This window comes from Pholcus phalangioides, unplaced genomic scaffold, assembly GCF_987345545.1.
Source record: "Pholcus phalangioides strain wild (caught in Gottingen) unplaced genomic scaffold, Ppha-v1.0 ptg000015l_1, whole genome shotgun sequence".
Classification (NCBI taxonomy): Eukaryota; Metazoa; Arthropoda; class Arachnida; order Araneae; family Pholcidae; genus Pholcus; species Pholcus phalangioides.
This window is the reverse complement of record NW_028301608.1, coordinates 94,312,146-94,330,567: the sequence shown is the minus strand read 5'-3', so window position 1 is coordinate 94,330,567 and position 18,422 is coordinate 94,312,146. Positions and strand designations below refer to the sequence as shown.

At 35.8% G+C, this 18,422-nt stretch overlaps 1 protein-coding gene across 1 annotated transcript in view; it reads right to left on the bottom strand.

Moving 5' to 3' along the window:
• Positions 1-18,422, bottom strand: part of LOC149077091 (uncharacterized) — a 54,112-nt gene that overhangs the window by 14,925 nt on the left and 20,765 nt on the right. The gene's annotated exons all lie outside the window — the stretch shown is intronic.

Below are 18,422 nucleotides of genomic sequence, written 5' to 3'. Positions count from 1 at the left end.
GACATGAATACTATTAAATCACTCATGCACCTCGTCCACATTCCGCTATGGAATTTCTAACCAATGAGTATGAAATACATAATGAATGAATTATTATACGTATGAATGTGTGTGTGTGTGTATGAGTATGAAAGAAATGTTGGAATGTGTGTATATGTCTTATGAGAACACATAACATTAAGTTTGTTTTGTGTGTAATGCTTGTTATAGTGCTGCCATCTATTCTTCGAACTATGAATGAAGTGTGATTAAATATTTGTATTATTGTAGGCCGGTTGCTCTGTGGGGCGAGAATGTTTAACGGGGAGATCGGCTCGAATTCGTGCCTCGAAGTTGGGAATTGACACGACTACCATTTGAAATATTTCCGAGAAAGAACAGCGTTAAATGCGGGTGAAACGTTTTTTCCGCATTTAACACTCTATTTCCCAAATTTCCTATTTTTTTTGAATTCAAATGTCTCTGTCAATATGAAACGTGGATTTTTTTATTGCCGTCAGGAGAGACAGGGGAAACAATTTTCCAATTCATTGGAATACGGGGGGGGGGCAGTGTAAAAATTTATATTTCCTATTTTATTACACACTGCATTGTCACTCTCAAAACTTGCGCAAGGTAATTTGTTAACGCCTGTTGAGCATTTTTTTTTTAAATTGGAATCATACCTCTACGACGGATGGTTGATGAGATAAAGGGCGTACTAGCGCTTACGGGACACCTCGTATATTATGAAGACCTGGATAATTCTCGAATTTTGAATAATTCGAACTTTTTTGGTGTCCCCCCCTTGAGCTTCGAATTAACCAAGTTCGCCTGTATATGTAGTAGTTTTTAGCGTATAATGTCTGTAGAACTATGCATGATCCAGGGCTCTATTTACATCCCCACAGGATGCAAGCCTTTTGCACGGAGGGGCTGGGCGTGTATATTGTCTGTCGTAAGTACAAAAAAAAATCTAATTGTGAGGACGTAATGTAAATTTCTTACATTTCAGAAAATTACCTAAATGTCTAAGAAATTATATTACTAAAGTTCTCCCTTATATTTTACACTGAAATATCATTAAAACCACGTATATGTTCTAAAAACCACGATATTGAAAAAAAAAATGAAGTCTCGAACGCAGGGTGAGTCGTCTTAACAAGATTAGAAAAATGCCTTAACTTATTACTTACATCCTTTATGAGATGAGATAACGTTTATGAATGATTGAGAAAGTTACTATCGATGTGAATAGGACTAAATAAGCAATATCTATTCTAAAAGGGGAATCTCAAATTGCGAATAATACAAGGTTTGAAGTTGGCCGTATATATACAGTATATATATCTAGATACAAAATTTTATTTCCTACACATTCCCCCCTTTCTTTAACTTCCAATTACAAAGTTGTTGCCTGTCCCTCCTGATGCCAAAAAAAAAAAAAAAAAAAATCTCTAAATGCGGAAAAACCATTTAACGCGGTTTTTTCAAAAGTTTCCTCAGTTCTTCAAATTCGAATATCTCAGTGAATATTGCACTTAGCAATGTGGAATTTTTGTAATTTGCATCAGAAGAGACAGGACAACATCTTTCTAATTGGAAGTTATAGTACATGGGGACCGTTTAAAAAATTTAACTTTGTATCTCGATACATATACGGTCCTTAGTGACATAAATAACATATCTGAGATGGACATGTTACTTGAAAATATGCTTCTATAACCAACGGTTCAAAAGATAAAAGGGTTTCTAAGGAGTTGACTTCACACACCCTGTATATTCATAGAATTGTTTGCAACTTTCATCACGTATTAAATTCGTCCTTTCAACTACCAGTTCTACTGGTTTACAGCACACCAACTTCGGTCATGCATCACCATGCGGCAATTTCCAACCAATAGAGTTGGGTGGGAATTGGAGGCGCCATCTTAGGTGATCTCTCCAGGCTTAATAGGTAAAGAACTTGTTTCTGATGGATTCGAATCCGCGGACCATGACGGTAACCTGCATAGCGGAAGACGAGCATCTCACCACGGCACCCCACTCGGGCACTAGTGGTTTTACTGGTACTATGGAAATTTCTATTAGGTAAATCTGAATGAGAGAGAAAGTGGAACCGCTTTTTTCATTTGTATAAGTTCAATCTAGGACCTACGTTTGGAGAACTCAACGAAACTTCTTGAAAATATCGCAGCAGGTTCTTTGAATCATTCAATTATAGGGCTAGTGTTTTAACCACATTTTCTTCAATGTCTTCCTATCAAAATTAATCTTACGTTTTAGCGGAGCTTTGGTTCCACTTGCCTACTTGAGGGAGACAACGAACACTCCGCTAAAAAATAAAATTACTCTTGAAAAGAGGACATGGAAGAAAATGTGGTTAAAGCACATTTTCCTATAATTGAATGGTTGAAAAAAACCTTCTGCGATATTTTCAAAACGTTTCGAACAACTACTACTACTAAACCAGACACATGCACCTCGTCCATATTCCTCTGCGGAACTTCTATCGAATTGGTGGAATGTGTGTGTATGTATAAAGAACCTTCCGTGAAGTTTGTTTCTGTGTAATTCTTATTATATGTGTAGTGCTGCCATCTGCCATTACCTTTCTCTAACCATGACTGAAGTGTAATGATTGAAAATTGAAGTTTCGAACAACTGAAAAAAATTCATTTGAAAATATTCATATAAGAAACCCAAATAATTTAATATTTTGGTATAAAAACCTAATTGACTTCAGTATGCAGAACAACTCACAAAATTAATAACTTTGAAATATAGAAAACTCTAAATAATGTGAAATTCCCCCTGTAAATAATTGTAGCATCGAAAGGAGTTTAATGGACTATAGGCAATTCCAAACAAGATTGGAAAGAATTATCGCTTTACAGGGATTTATCGTTATATCGAGTATCGTTGTGGGCAGGTTTCACTGTATATACTGTACTTATTAGTAATAATTCGAGATGATGTTGGAAATTGAATTGCGGAAAACACTCGCAATATGATTGAAAATAGAAAATTGCGTTGAATTTATGAATATGCATTACTCGTTATATAACATTTAACTGAGATTAATGAACTACTTATACTTACATTCTTGAGAATCAGGCAATTACGAATGTCATTCAATGTGGCCCATGAATTCGTGAATAGATTAAAAATTGAAGGAATTAGTATGTTTGAATACAGTTTGTGGAAAAGTTATTCTCACAAAAGAGGATTTTTTTTCTTATTTGGGCAAAAAAAGTTCAGTTCAAATTCTTGTCGAAAGAGGACGCTGCACGAATGATCCGGCAGTGATTGGGAGTCTGACCCTTCAATCTCTTCTGTGTCCGAGACGTTCGTAAAGCTTCAGTCGGCGATTCGGGGCTGACGGAAAACAACTTCACCAATAGGGCTTTGTCCACTGATGTCTACATCACAATGAATACCTTATTTTTGCGCCAGTAACAGAAAGATTCAGAAATGATAAGAACATAATTCCTGTTAGTTATACACCACATGAATTTAATTGAACTATGGTGTTTGCATATTTGCATTCGTGCAGCACCCTGTCAACAAAAATTTTAACTAATTTAATTCTGTACCAAATGAATAATAAATAAGTACATCCCCGTTCATGAGACTAACTTTTTTCGCACAGAGACCGCATTCAAATATATCAATTCCCCTTAACTACTATGAATTTTTTAACTATTTACGAATTCATTATATAAAATTTTGCTTCTCCCCATAGTGCTTCTTGCATTGACTTAAAGCTTGTCTTTGTTTGAATTTGCGATTACGCAAGAAGTGTTCTTGTTTTCATTAATCACTTACGCTAATAATCATTATTATAGCCTGGATTATATTCAAATGCATGAGTGCATATTTACCCCTTTTCATAGTTATACATTTTAAAATGTAATATGTATATATGTATTTAAATATAAATTTAATATGTATTTAAATGTAAATTTAATATGTATTTAAATGTAAATTTAATATGTATTTAAATGTATAGTTATACATTAATCATAATGTAATTTATATATATATATATATATATATATATATATTTTTTTTTTCATTTTAGCGTACATTTTTCTCTTATTTTTCATGCCATACTTTTCCTGTGCCATAATTTTTAGATGAGCTTGTTATCATTTCTCGCACTATTTTTGATTTTACAGCATATCTCAGCATTTTTTAAATGCATATTTTGCCATTTCTTTAGCGCATATAATCCACGGCAAATTCGCTGTTAGCACGCTTTTTATCCCGATAATAAAACTCCTGTCGAAGTCTACCGGTGCATAAATCAATTCATTGCAATAACTCATGCGGTCGCACAAGGTGGCGTTATAGGAAGGATGCAGAATCGGGGGGGGGGGGGGAGGTGAGGAAAAAAAACTGCAGTGGAATTCGGAAGAAAAAAATTTTGTCCGTAAAATTCAAACTATGAATGTAGTAGATAAAATAATTTGCAAAAGAAACAGTAATTTCTGACGAATTTATCCCTAGCTGAAAACGCAACCAGGTGAATATTGTCAGTTTATGAAGTGTAGGAGAACAAAGCCTATAGGGTAAACGTTCAACGACTTGATTAATTGTCCGTGTTTTTCCATATTATGAATTTTCCGGGAAGCTGCTGCTTACAACGCTGCAGCTGACCCCCCTGTGTTGACTCTCGAGCAGAAGAAAGTTTGACACCCTTGCACTATGTGATGGCTGTACAATGGCAAGTTTCGCTGTCCAGCTGAGTTGAGTTGAATTTTTTAGTTTTGAACATGGTTTTACAAACGTCGCGAAAGATAAATTTCTTATTCGGACGTTTTTCATTTTGAAAAAATCTCTAGCAATCCCCTCTGGTTGATTAACGTGAAACCACACATTTTGGAAATATTCTAAATCTATATCGGATCGGGACGAGATCATCAATCGGATACCGTAGATTGAGACTATAATCTCTAAATACCGGACAAGCGAAAAGTCCTGGACACATTTTAAAAATTAGTAAAAAATCAATCGATTCACATAAAAAAGTACACTTTGCACTAAAATACTTATCCTGGCCCCAGTTTTCTTGTTTTTGTTTTGATAAATTAATAAACAACGGTTCAAAATTTTATTCTCAGATAGTGCTGTATCACAAAAACTATCAACACAAACGTTGCATAATTAATGTTTAAAACTAGAGCACGGATTATATACAATTGCATATTTTAGCACTTTTTATAGTAAGTGCATATAAATGCATAAAATCACTGAAAGTTTTGAATAAGCACATATTTTTAGTATTTTTTTTTCCTTTTGATCGCATTGTTTGCAATATCATTTTTATCTTTATATTCTTCAAATTAATAAAATTTCTTAAATTATTTCAAGAAAATATCTCACCATTGCGTATTGTTCATTATAGGGTATATTTTAGAAGGCATTTTTTTAAATGCACATTTTTTATTTTTAAGCCATATTTTTTTTCCAGCATATTCCGGTATTTTAAATGCATATTGCAGAATTTCATGCATTTTCTCTGGCACTTTCAAACACATATTTTTTCGTGTATTCTTCCTTTTTAGTGATATGCTTCGGCGTTATTAGATGGATTTACTTTCGTTTATCACGCATATTTTTGATTTCATGGAATATCTCGGCATATTTGAATACAAAGGCCACAACAGACAAAATGCCAAACGAGGTGGCTGAGAAAAGATACCCATAAGAAATATGGATCTCAAGTGTGTATCGAAAATACAGCAACCCAATAAGAGCCAGAAAAAACCAATGATTATGATAAAATATAAATACACTGCCCGATATAAAAGCATATATCACGAAATAAAAAACTAATAATTATTACTGCCCGTAGAAAAAGATTATGGTGGTTGTTTTAATCTTGAATACAGATTTATCTTTATTTTTAGTGCAGATTTCAGCATTTTCAGCGCATATACTCCGGGCTCTATTTATACCAATTTGCAAAATGCTCAATAAGTACTCTTTGTAGCTCAGGCTACGCCTAAACTGGTGAAAAGATGCTTATGTTGATATATGGTTGTTTAAGTAACGCGAATCGTCATAAACATTAATTATGTACTGTTTGGGTTGCATTTTATGGGTTTTGTCGAGTGTATATTGGCTCATGATAAGTAATTTAGTGCCTACCGCATCTTTTTCTGCGAAAATCGGTTGGTTTTTTTAAATTAATTTTTAAAATATGTCGAGGCCTTTTTGCCTACCCTGCACATGGAGATCCTTTCGAAGATGAATAGTTCGCCGAAATAACTCAGTAAATATTACTCTTATGAAAAACATGCCATTGTTTCCGATCTTCTCCGCAAATGTGACATCAAAAACATTTGTATATGAAATTTTTTATGACTTACTCCCTTTATAGAATAACAGCAAATACTGAATTACTACTTTTTAATAACAATCGGGAAAATAATTGAAAAAACGGGTTCGAAAAAACAAAAACAAAATAGATTTGCCGTATTTCTAGACCTATTTACCGGCGCTTACTCTTTTAACAATATATTTTAGAGGCCTGCGGTTGCTTAAATTAGTATTTTTAAAGACAGCCTCCGCGCGAGGCATATTTACTAGTTGCCAGGGGACAAAAAAACAAGTATTTAAAAATAATTTTTGTTACGTTGCTCCTAAAGGTCAGTAGAAATCCATTGTAACGACAATCAGGGTAAAATTGTCGCTATAACGGACTTCTCGTTGCAAGCGGATGTTTTTGTACCATTAGCTCTTTCACAATCACCTGCAAATCACTCGTTCTATCGAGATGGTCGTTATAAGCCATAATCATTATAACGGGCTTTTACTGTACTAAATCTATTTCACACTACTATTACTTCTAAACCATACACGCACCTCGTCCATATTCGTCTGCGGAAGTTCTTAACGAATTGGTACATGTTGGAATGTGCGTATCCGTGTTGTGAAACTGATGTGTAGTTTGTTACTACTGCCACTACTACTAAACCACATATGTACCTCGTCCATATTCCTCGGCGGAATTTCTAACGAATTGGTACATGTTGGGATGTGCATGTCTGTGTTATCAACCTAACGTGCATCTTGTTTCTGTGTAATGCTTGTTATAGTGCTGCCATCTACCACATATATTTTGAACTATGAGTGAAGTGTAATGTTTGAAGATTTTATCGTTGTAGGCATGTTGCTCCCTGCGGCGCGACTTTTTAATGCGGAGATCGGCTCGCATTCTTGCCTCTAAGTTGAGAATCACAGAAAACCAACTTCAGCTGATCACCTTTGCGGGGACGGTGGGGTTTAAACCCGGGTCCTCGCAATGCGAGTTCTATGACCAATCGACCACCACAGTGGCAATATTTTTCACACTTTTAACCATGCGAATATTACAGTGAAACCTCGCTTGTACGACATTCAAGAGGCCAGGTCAAAACGTCGTATAAATATATAAGTCGAATAACTGAGACTTTTAAAAAAATGGTTTTCCTCTCTTCCCAGACATACAAAATATTATAAAATTCAATGTATTTAATAGCATCTCCAATTCTGTCATTAAAGAATATCATTTCAATCATAGTTGAAGGAAAAATATTAAATTGCAATTCCAAACATTGTGAACCTTCATTCGTATGTTGGGGTTCCGTGGATGAGACTTTCACAGGTCATAATTTCAAATCACTTGAAGAAATAGAATTTAGCAGAACATTACCTTTTTGGGACACGGTATTGGGTAAAAAACTGCAACAAAATCTTCTCGACTTGGGAAAATTTCCCATCCTGGATTCTCATTTTTTTGGCAGTAGGTGATTTTGAACTAGCAGCTTGACATTTGATTTTGTTTCTCTACTTTATAATCGTTTTCAAAGATGACATACAGGGATATCCAACTGCTTTACAAGATCAACTTCCGTCATTCACTTGAAATTGTTGTCGAGTTCTTTCGAAATTTTCAGTTTTTTTAGAGAAAGCGCTTTTCGTTTTCTCGACATTACGAACGGATGATTTGACACAGCCAGCAAGCGAAGCACAACAACGAAAGAAAACTCTACACGAAACGATCGAAAGAACTAATTTTTTCTGTATGTGTACCGTGCGTGTGTCTCTTATCGGCAGACCTGTGCCCTCAGAATGCTTATAATGCACTTTCCAACCCTCTGGGGATGAAGCTGCAAACATTGAGAGAAATAAATTCTGAAAGGACACATGACCGTCAAACAATTGGAAACCCGTTTCTTTGGGACTCGCCGCGTCTGCGTACTCTCAGAAACAAGCAACGAACAAACCACATAAGTCCACTCTAAGTGGTCATCAGATAGCTCACTGACAATTTTTGTATACGCCAGCAATCACCCTAAAATTTATAGCTTTTGCTTTGACAATATCAAGAAGAACGGCTGCATCAATTCACTGCACATAAAAACTGTGCTCATTTGATGGATATGAAATGACGTTTTTTCAAAACATTCGGAATTCAAGTCGAAGTGAAAATGTCGAATAATTGAGGTTTTGCTTCGAATAAATTAATTATTTTTGAATACAATTGTGACCGAAGTGAAACGTCGCATAAGCGTGAAAGTCGTATAACTGCGCGACGTATAAACAATTTTCCACTCTGATTTCAACATTTTTTCATTTGCAAAAGATACAAACTATGAAGTAATCATGAAATAAATGCGGGGGGGGGGGTGTTGATAACAGTAACAAAAAAAAAAAAAACTAATGCAAATTTATCACAGTATTGATGGATAAAACTTTGAGTATGATCATATAATTTTTTGAAAAGTCCTAGACATTCTAAAAATTATAAAAAAACATCAATCAAACATGCAAACTCCATCTATATTGTGATCTACACCTAAATACTTATCGAGAAGTCGAGTTCTGTTTTGTTACATAATAAAAAAAAGGTCAAAATTTCACTCACAGATCATATACATATATATATATACGGGGTGATTATAAAAAAAACTATCCCGACATATGGGGCCCTAACTATCATACCATTCACAGAAACTGAATGAAATTTTGGCGTAAGGTATTTTGAGGTATGCGTTCAAGAATGATATGGAAAACAACAGTGTCACTCTAACAGTTACGGTTACAGTGAGAAAATTTCGGAAATATCAAATGGCAACACCAAGTTTTTTGTATTGGAATGCGATCTCCATACTGAAAAACACCAAATAGCATTGGAATGGCACCTGTAGCACGAAAATCCCCGGAGCTAGGCAAGGAAAAAGTGAAAAGGACTTTGCCGTGCACCAGAGCATTAATGTTCGTTTCATTCGTGACACCGTTTCTTCGTCTGAGATCCCAGCCTGATTCGTCCTCCACAAGGTCATGTGGAAAATTTGTGAAACACAATAAAATGCTTTATTTTATACTGCTTCTCTGTCCTAATTGGTTGTCCTCACTTTTAGCCTATCTACCGCCGGTGATTTTCATGCTACAGTTGCCGTTCGAACGCTATTTAGGGTTTTTCACAATGGAGATCACATTCCAATACAAAAAAACTTGGTGTTGCCATTTGATATTTTCGAAATTTTCTCACTGTAACCGTAACTGTTAGAGTGACACTTGTTTTCCATATCATTCATGAGCGCATACATCAAAATACCTTAAGCCAAAATTTCATTCAGTTTCTGTGAATGGTATGTTAGTTAGGGGCCCATATGTCGGGATAGTTTTTTTATAATCACCCTGTATATACACACACACATACTTACATCACAAAAAACTCTACAAAACGAGTAAAATGCGGCACAAACAGTGCAATGTTTTTTACGATTTGCGTTGCATAAAAATACCATATTCCAATCTGAGCACCTTTTTTCCAACTCGGGCTACATCTAAACGGATTAAAGAATACTGGAACGAAAATGTAGTAGTTTTTCCATATAACGCAAATCGTGATAACATTAATACAAATACAAATACAACGCCACAACAGGCAAAATGCCCAACGAGGGGCCTGAGAATTATGTACTGATTGTGTAGCATTTTGTGTTATGTGGAGTTTTTAATGAGACAACGCCATTCTATCAGTGAAATTTTAAACCTGTTTTTTTAAAAACATTTTATCAAAAGCAAGAAACTCCATCTAGGCCTTAAGCATTTTTAGTGTCAATTGCTGTTTTCTGTGTGAAAGGTTGATTTTTATCAATTTTTAAAATCTGTTTAGGACTTTCACTAATTTTCAGTTTAAACAAATGTCCAATGTTGCTTACGTCCTGTAAAAGAAAAGTAATAATAATTATGAATCTCTTAGTGATTTGAATAATGTTTGAAATATCGAAAAAAGCATCAATTATTTTAATGTTGAATGGATATTTCGAGTACGCTACTGGAAACAATATATATATACAGTATACTGAATTATACATTCTATACTGAATATACACTTGTGTTAACATAGACATAGGGATACGATAATAAGGCAAGTAAGTAGTCAGGTGGGCTTGAAAATGAATCTGCAAAAGACTAAATTTATGACCAACTCCTTTACGTTGAAGAAGACGATCTTGCTCAACAACACAGAGATAGAAGTAGAAAGCTATGTATACCTGGGACAAGAAATTACCATGGTCAACAGAATCATTAATGAAATAGACAGAAGAATCATCACTATCGGATGGAGCACTTTTGGCGCAAACTGTGTAATTCTGAAGAGCCACCTGCCATTATGCCTGAAAAGAAAAATTTTTAACCAGTGTGTGCTACCAGCACTGACTTATGGAGCTGAAGCATGGACACTCATGAGCAAGACGATGCAAAGGCTGCAGATAACACAAAGGAGCATGGAAAGATGTATGAGAACGCATCACAAGGAGAGATACAGAAAACGAATCACTTGAATAAAGAACCAAACAGAGGTACATTATTTCATGGAAAGAATTAAAGGTCTAAAATGGAAATGGGCTGGACATATTGCAAGAAGACAGGACAGGAGCGTGGCCGGTCAATTTGTCGCAATCAACTTGTCGCTCTCAACTCGTCGCGCCTCAATTTGTCGCGGTACAAATTCGTCGCCGTGCCAATTCGTCGCGGTACAAGTTTGTCGCAGTGTCAATTCGTCGCCGTACAAATTTGTCGCAGCTCCAATTCGTCGCAGTGTCAATTCGTCGCAATACAAATTTGTCGCAGCGTCAATCCGTCGCGGTAAAAATTTGCCGCAGTGTCAATTCGTCGCGGTACAAATTTGTCGCAGCTCCAATTCGTTGCGATACAAATTTGTCGCAGCTCCAATTTGTAGCTGTACAAGTTTGCCACCGTGTCAATTCGTCGTGACGTCAATTTATATATTACAGCGCAGAATCAATTTGTCGAACCGTCGATTCTTCACTGTACATGTTCCACGCGAGCTTGTATGTAGGTTTTTGTCTTGCACGTGAAATAAAAACATGAACAAAAGTGTACACGCAGTTAACTGAAAATAATTATTTTTTGTCAATGCAGAAAAGTCATCGAAATTAAAATTACAATATCAATTACATTTAAAAATTTAACTGCATATAAAAATTTAACTATATTTGAAAATTCAATTAGAAAAATTTGAAATGTTAAATAATTTATTTTTGCTGTGATAAAAAATTTCAATATCATGTGGAAAAATTCTGGTTTGTAAGATATTCCCCATATTACAGTGAGCCTATCTTTAACGGTAAATTTCTATCTGCCCCATGGACTCGAGAGTCCCCCCCCCCTCGAGAGTCATAAACATTTACTATTACAGTATCTCCATAAGAACCTGAAATATTTAATTAATTAATAATTCAATTAAATTAATATTTAATTTTCACCGTATAAGCCGCACTTCCCGCTGTTGTTGGGATTTCTATTTCTCACAGCGAAGGGAGTTGGGCACAGATCAAGGGTAGAAATATACAATGCTTGTGAATGACGATTCGATGAAGTTTTCATACTGCCCACAGGATGAGCACCGACAAAGGCAATGTAATCACCAATAAGAAAGATGACTATGGGCCAGTCGCATAGATATAATATAACCATTAATCTTACGTTTATAATCAGTCACATATCTTTGGCTGGCTTGTCGGAATATTTTCACATAGTTTTCATTAGCGCCTAAGTTTTTGGTACAAGGTTGGTGTGCTTGGTCTACATATTTCTGTTGGCATAAACATGGAACAAGATATTAATCGACAAGATCAGAAAAGTGGCTGCAGTCAACTGGATGGCGAAAGCATCAGACTGGGCAAAATGGAAAAATTTAGAGACCTTCATCCAGCAGGGGATTGAAAATGATTGATGATGATGATGGCGTACATATACTTACAGGCTGATTCAAGATAACAAATGAAATAAGCAAATTTAAAATGATTAAAATATTTTGTCAATGAAACAATTTATAAATGGTGATTTAATAAATTATAGTATTTATTATAAATTTTAAAATTCAGTAACAGGAAAATTCAGAAATGAGCTTTTAATACCAATACAAAGGCCACAACAGACGAATTGCCCAACGAGGTGGCTCAAAAAAAGATGCTCATGATATATATGGGCAACAAATATAACTAAAATACACCAACCCGATATAATAGCATATATCACCAAAAAAACCTGAACATTCATAATATACAGTCAAACCTCGTTAATGAGTCGCTCTTGGGAGAGCAAAAATATGACTTAGTAAGCGGAGTGACTCGTTAAACGGAGTAAGCCATAGCTGTGCCAATTCCTGCCCGAGGACAATTGGGACTTCCAAAAAGTGACCCGGTAGGCGGAGTGACGTGTTAACCGGGTGACCTACTAACGAGGTTTGACTGTATAATGCACTGCCCATAAAAAGATTGCGATTTGCCTTATCTAACTATGGATAGCCTTTCGATTTATGACAATATGTTTATCCTACTTCTTTTTAAACGTGCCAACTGTGTTAGAATCCACGACCATCGGAGGCAAGCTGTTCCATTTATGAACAACCCTATTGCAGAACTTCCTGCGACACCACAACCTGGAGTTGCCCCTTACTAAACCATACTGATGTCCCATTGTCGAAGGGGATGGTGATTGACGGTGAATTAACCCTCCAGCCGCGGACAACGCTAATAGCGAGTTTCACGTTTTTAGTAAAATTTCGCGGGCACGCTATTATCGCGTTCTATACAAATACAAATACAAATACAACGCCACAACAGGCAAATTGCCCAACGAGGTGGCTGACTTAAGAACATCATGGATCCCCGAGCCATTTTTTGGAGGCCCTACCTACTACTGCTACATCACACATGCAACCCCCCCCCCCCCCGCGGAACCCCCCAACGAATCGGTACATGCGGGAATGTGCGTGTACGTGTAGTGCAACCTGACGTAAAGTTTGTTTCTGTGTAATGCTTGTTATGTGTAGTGCTGTCATCTGCCCCCAGTTTTTCTAACTATGAGTGAAGTGTTATGGTTGAATGATTTACCGTTGTAGGACTGTTGCTCTCTGTGGCGAGACTTTTTAACGGGGAGATCGGCTCGCATTTGCGCCTTGAAGTTGGGAACCACAGAAAACCAACTTCAGCCGACCACCACTGTGGGGTTCGAACCCGGATCCTCGCATCACGAGTCCGGCACTATAACCACTCGACCACCACAGCGGCACTCGACCACCACAGCGGAAAAATTCAAAAAACGCCAAAGTGTGAAGTGTGCGTTACTGTGGACGGGAAGAACTTTGAGCACTTGTGAAACTTAACGTGTGCCCTAACTGTCCCGTGTAAAGTATCGCTTATTAAAGAGTTTTTCCATGCATTATCGGCTTGTCATTTCTGCATCTTCGTTTATCTTCCAGCTGATCAGGTTGAGATTTCCGACCATACATTCCTATGTGATTGTGTTTTTTTTTTTTTTGTTTTCTACCACCCCTAAAAGTTTTACGTTGAGTTTTAAAGTTTTGAACAACCCTGTATATTTATATAATACAACTGTAACAATAAAACAAACAGATCAGCAAATTTTAACGATAATCTTTACTACTTACGAACTAACATAAAATAAAATTCACACTCGTTGTTAAATGAAGTAATATTTCGAGTCCTACTGGTGAATATTATAGAAACTCTCAGTTAATCTCTTATCAGATATGATGTAGTGAATCAACTGATAAGAACTACATTTTTTCCAGGTTAAAGGCTCCTTACGCTCCACTTGTCACTTTTGTCTTTGCTAGGCAAGGCGACCATTTTAAATCCATCGCAATGTAATTTGATTAATGTGTGCGAAGGACAATAACAATCAAAACGTAACACATTAAAGGCCTGTCGCGTCATCTTTTAGCCAAAGCTGCAAATAATTCGCAAACCGGCTTATTTTAATTCAAATTCCAGTCCTGCTTCTTAAACTATGTACTTGTTTCATCTTTACTTCTATCGCTGTACCCGTGTTATACACCATTTTAAATTCAGAGTCCTTTCTGAAATATCTTGTGTTTCGGATGAGGGAGGTTCTACTACATTTTTTTGTATAAACCCATGCTTCAATTTTCTCATTGAAGAAGAAGAAAAAAAAAAAACATGGAATATATACAAATGCAAAGTCTCACAAATGTTATAGACAGATGCTTCTGAATATTCACTGTTAATTTATTTTGCCATAGAGATATTGTATTATTTAATATGGTAGTGTGACAATATTTTATGTAAATACATTTATTCACTAAATTGATTATTGCAACTGCAACGTATTGAAAGTTATCTATTCTATAATATAAAATCACAAACTCGAAAAGGGTTCGTTTCTATGCAACGGAAATTAGTGACGATTTTATGTTACGGAAGTGGGTGACGTTTTTTGAGTGACGAAAATCAGTTACGTTTTTTCGTTACGGAAGCCAGTTACGAGATTTTGGGTCCAGTTTTTATTTAACTCCTGAACACATCGGGAACCGCTTGACCTATCAAGATTTGTTCATGTACCTAGAGGTGTATATATACATCACCAGTGTTCCCAGCGCACAGGGTCCGGGTACCCAGGCCGTGGCATAGGACAGATATCTTCATGGGGAAATTGACAGGTTTCATTTCGAGTCGAGGATGAATCTCATTCTATTTCTTGCTTTTCATTGCGCATTGTACTGCATTGCTTATTGTAGTGCATCGCGTGCTGTATTGCTTATTGCAACGCAAACCTTATTGCGTATTGTTGTGATTTGCTTAATGCGAAACATTGCGTACTGTGGTGCATTGCATATTGTGCAGCATTGCTTATTGTAATGCATTGGTTACGGTGTATTGGGGTGCATTGCATATTATGGTACTTTGCCTATTGCGATGCATCGCGTATCGAAATCAGCGTGAGAAAACTGGCAATTGAATGACTATTTTGCAGGCATTCGCAATGCCTGAGGAATATTTTGCTTGATAATTAAAGATGTGATGAGTAATTAGGTCCAGTGGAGGAGTGGGGGGTGGTGGGGGTTGGACGCCGAAGGGTCGGGCCCTAGTATAATATAATATAAATGCTTCGTATATTCATACAACTGTTAGTAACCTTTCAGCTTAGTTTTTTTCCACCTAATATAATTGTCAGATGTTTAGAAGTGACACCAAATGATTCCGATGATATTTCGGGGAGTGTTCATGTATATGCATTTGAATTTTTCTGAATTGAAAGATACTGTTTTTTTCAATGTGGATAAGGTGTTATAAAAAGTTATAAAAATATGTTATAACTTTTGAAGATTGTGTCAATGTAAATCACTATAGTGATATTGAATTATTTGTTATTTTACGTAAAAAAACAAAAAGAAAACCCCCATTCGTTTACTAGATTGATTATTGCAAAGCATTGAAAGGTAGATAATAATATAAATGTTCTGTAAATTCATATAACCATTTTATAACCTTCCGATCCATTTTACTTTGATCGAATATGTATTGTGATATATTGAAAAGTCACGTCGAATAATTCTGATGATATTGTGAGAGTTTTCATGATATGCATTTGAACTTTTTCTGAATTGAAATATACAATAAAATATGCTGTAAACTTATGTTAGAAAAGATGTAACTTTTGCAAATTGTTGTAATGTAAATCCCAACAGTGATATTGTATTATTTAATATTGTAGTACCGATAATATTTTATGTAAATACATTTATTCACTGAATTCGTTATTGTAAAGTATTAAAAAAAAATATATTACATAATGTAAACACCCTGAAAATCCATATAACCATTGCATAACCTTTTACCATAGTTTATTTTTGTTTTGTATAATTGTCAGATGTTCAACTTTATTCAAACCCGATGGGAAAAAGTTCTTATACGTATATTATAAAAGAATCAGAGATGATCGTTTGCACGCAACGATCTTGGCATTGGATAATCAATATCTTACCTAAGTAGAGAAACCAAGACGAAGAAGACGTTCTTTTAATTTTTTTATAGAAAACACAAATGATCATCGAAAAACTGGTGAATAGAGTTAAGTAAATAAATTATAATAAATTAACTTTTGAAACGAAATTTTTGTTCAAGTTTCGATAGATTTAAAAATAATTAAAGGCATCATGTGAGCTTGTTGATACTTTATCTCTTCATGATGATCAACTCGGAATTTTTATTAGTTTTTGTACACGACACTTTCATAACGGTGCGTGCGTGTGGGTCTTTATATTTGCCATCAAATGAAGAGTATCAATGATTGGGAAACACGTTTAATTTATTACTTACATACTTTCAACAGAAATAACATTCAAGAGACGTTGAACACACCGCAATCAAACATAAAAACGAGCAATGAAGTGTATAGATCAACACCATAAAAGACAAAATAAGAAATATTTATTGAAGTGAATTTGATTGAATACTAGCAAAAATACCCGGTGCTTCCCGGGTTTTCTTCAATTACTGGGAGGATTGGAAAAGTCACAAACCATTATGAAGGTGGGGGGGGAATGAACTGTTACACATGACATCATTAAAGAAGTGGCAAACCATTGTAAAGGCATGTACATGTCTGAAACGCATTGTTTGAGAACCACGGCAACCAAAGTAAACATTCTGAAAGTGACTGTTGGAGCCCAGGAACTATTTTTGCCCGACGGTTTTGCGCCCGTTTCGGGCATTTGCCCTACTCTAACGAACTTTTAACTTTTACAGTAGCCTATGGTTCAATCCCCGGTACTGTTTGGTATATATGTAAAATTTGGCGATGATTGGTCGAAAATTGTAGATTTGTATATAGGACAAACATAAATACAAACATCATACGTTCATGAAAGAATGGGAAATTTCAGTGAAAACAGATTCTTGGGCCTTTTGATACGCACAAATATTACAGGGTGGAAGAAGTACCCTGGACACATTTTAAAAATTAATAAAAAATCAACCAACTGGCATAAAAACGCGGGTTCGAAATAAAATATTTATTATGGTCTAGAGCAGTGGTTTTCAACCTTTTTTGGCCCATGGCCACCCCATTTGGACCATATTTTTTCTCTTTGCCCCCCCCCCCCAAGTGTGATCCGAACCCTTCCCAGTTATTGGGCAGATTTTTTGAGCAAATCCATAGTCAAGAAAAATTTAATGAGTAAAGTCGACTCCTCATACAGTGAGGATTCTGGTAATAGTTCTAATATTAGTGCCGTCTCATCACTCAACACCACGGGACCCTCCTAAAAAATATATCGTTCTGGCACCCTCACAATTAGCTGGACGTAGCAGCTTATACATATTTGCTTAATCTCGCAAACCATGGTATCAAATATCTTTATGTAGGCCTCCCTATAGACATCAGACTCAGAGTCATGCCCGGATGCGCCATCGCCGACTCTATTGGAACATCGAGTGGGCCGTAGATGGATCCACGTGTTGAGAGGGCTTTGATTCTATGCACAGTGCCACAGTGCCGCCTTAACGCATGGGCCTACCCGGGCACCTCAACAGAAGAGGGGCCTCACAAAAATGAGATTCGGTTGAAATTTTCTATAATTTACCAGGTAGGGAATGGATGAAAAATGCATATTTTGTGCGTGGTCATTACAACAGTTATAATTTTTTATTTTAATAATAATGAATTATTGTCAAACTATGCTCACCGGCTGTGGAAAGAAGAGAATATTCGTGATAGTTATTTACAGAGATCAAGATTATTGTGAATTCCCCTAGAACTTTTTGCATTATAATATTTTGTCATACGATAGTCAATTTTTGTATAGATTGTTTAAAGCAATTTTTCTTGACCTGTTTCGGTCATGACTTGTTCGCAAGGGCGAAGGAATAAGGAATATTTATGTTATGGTAAATGTGACAAATCCGGTGATTATGCGTAGTCACCTACGCTTTCGGTAAATTTGATAAATTTTGCGAATTTATCCCATTTACCGCTGATAATGTATAATCCTCAGCTCGTTGTTCGTTAATATGAATAAATCGTATATGAATCACTTAAATTTACCAGACATTCTATTCATAAACTTCAGTCTAGGTGAACGAAATCGA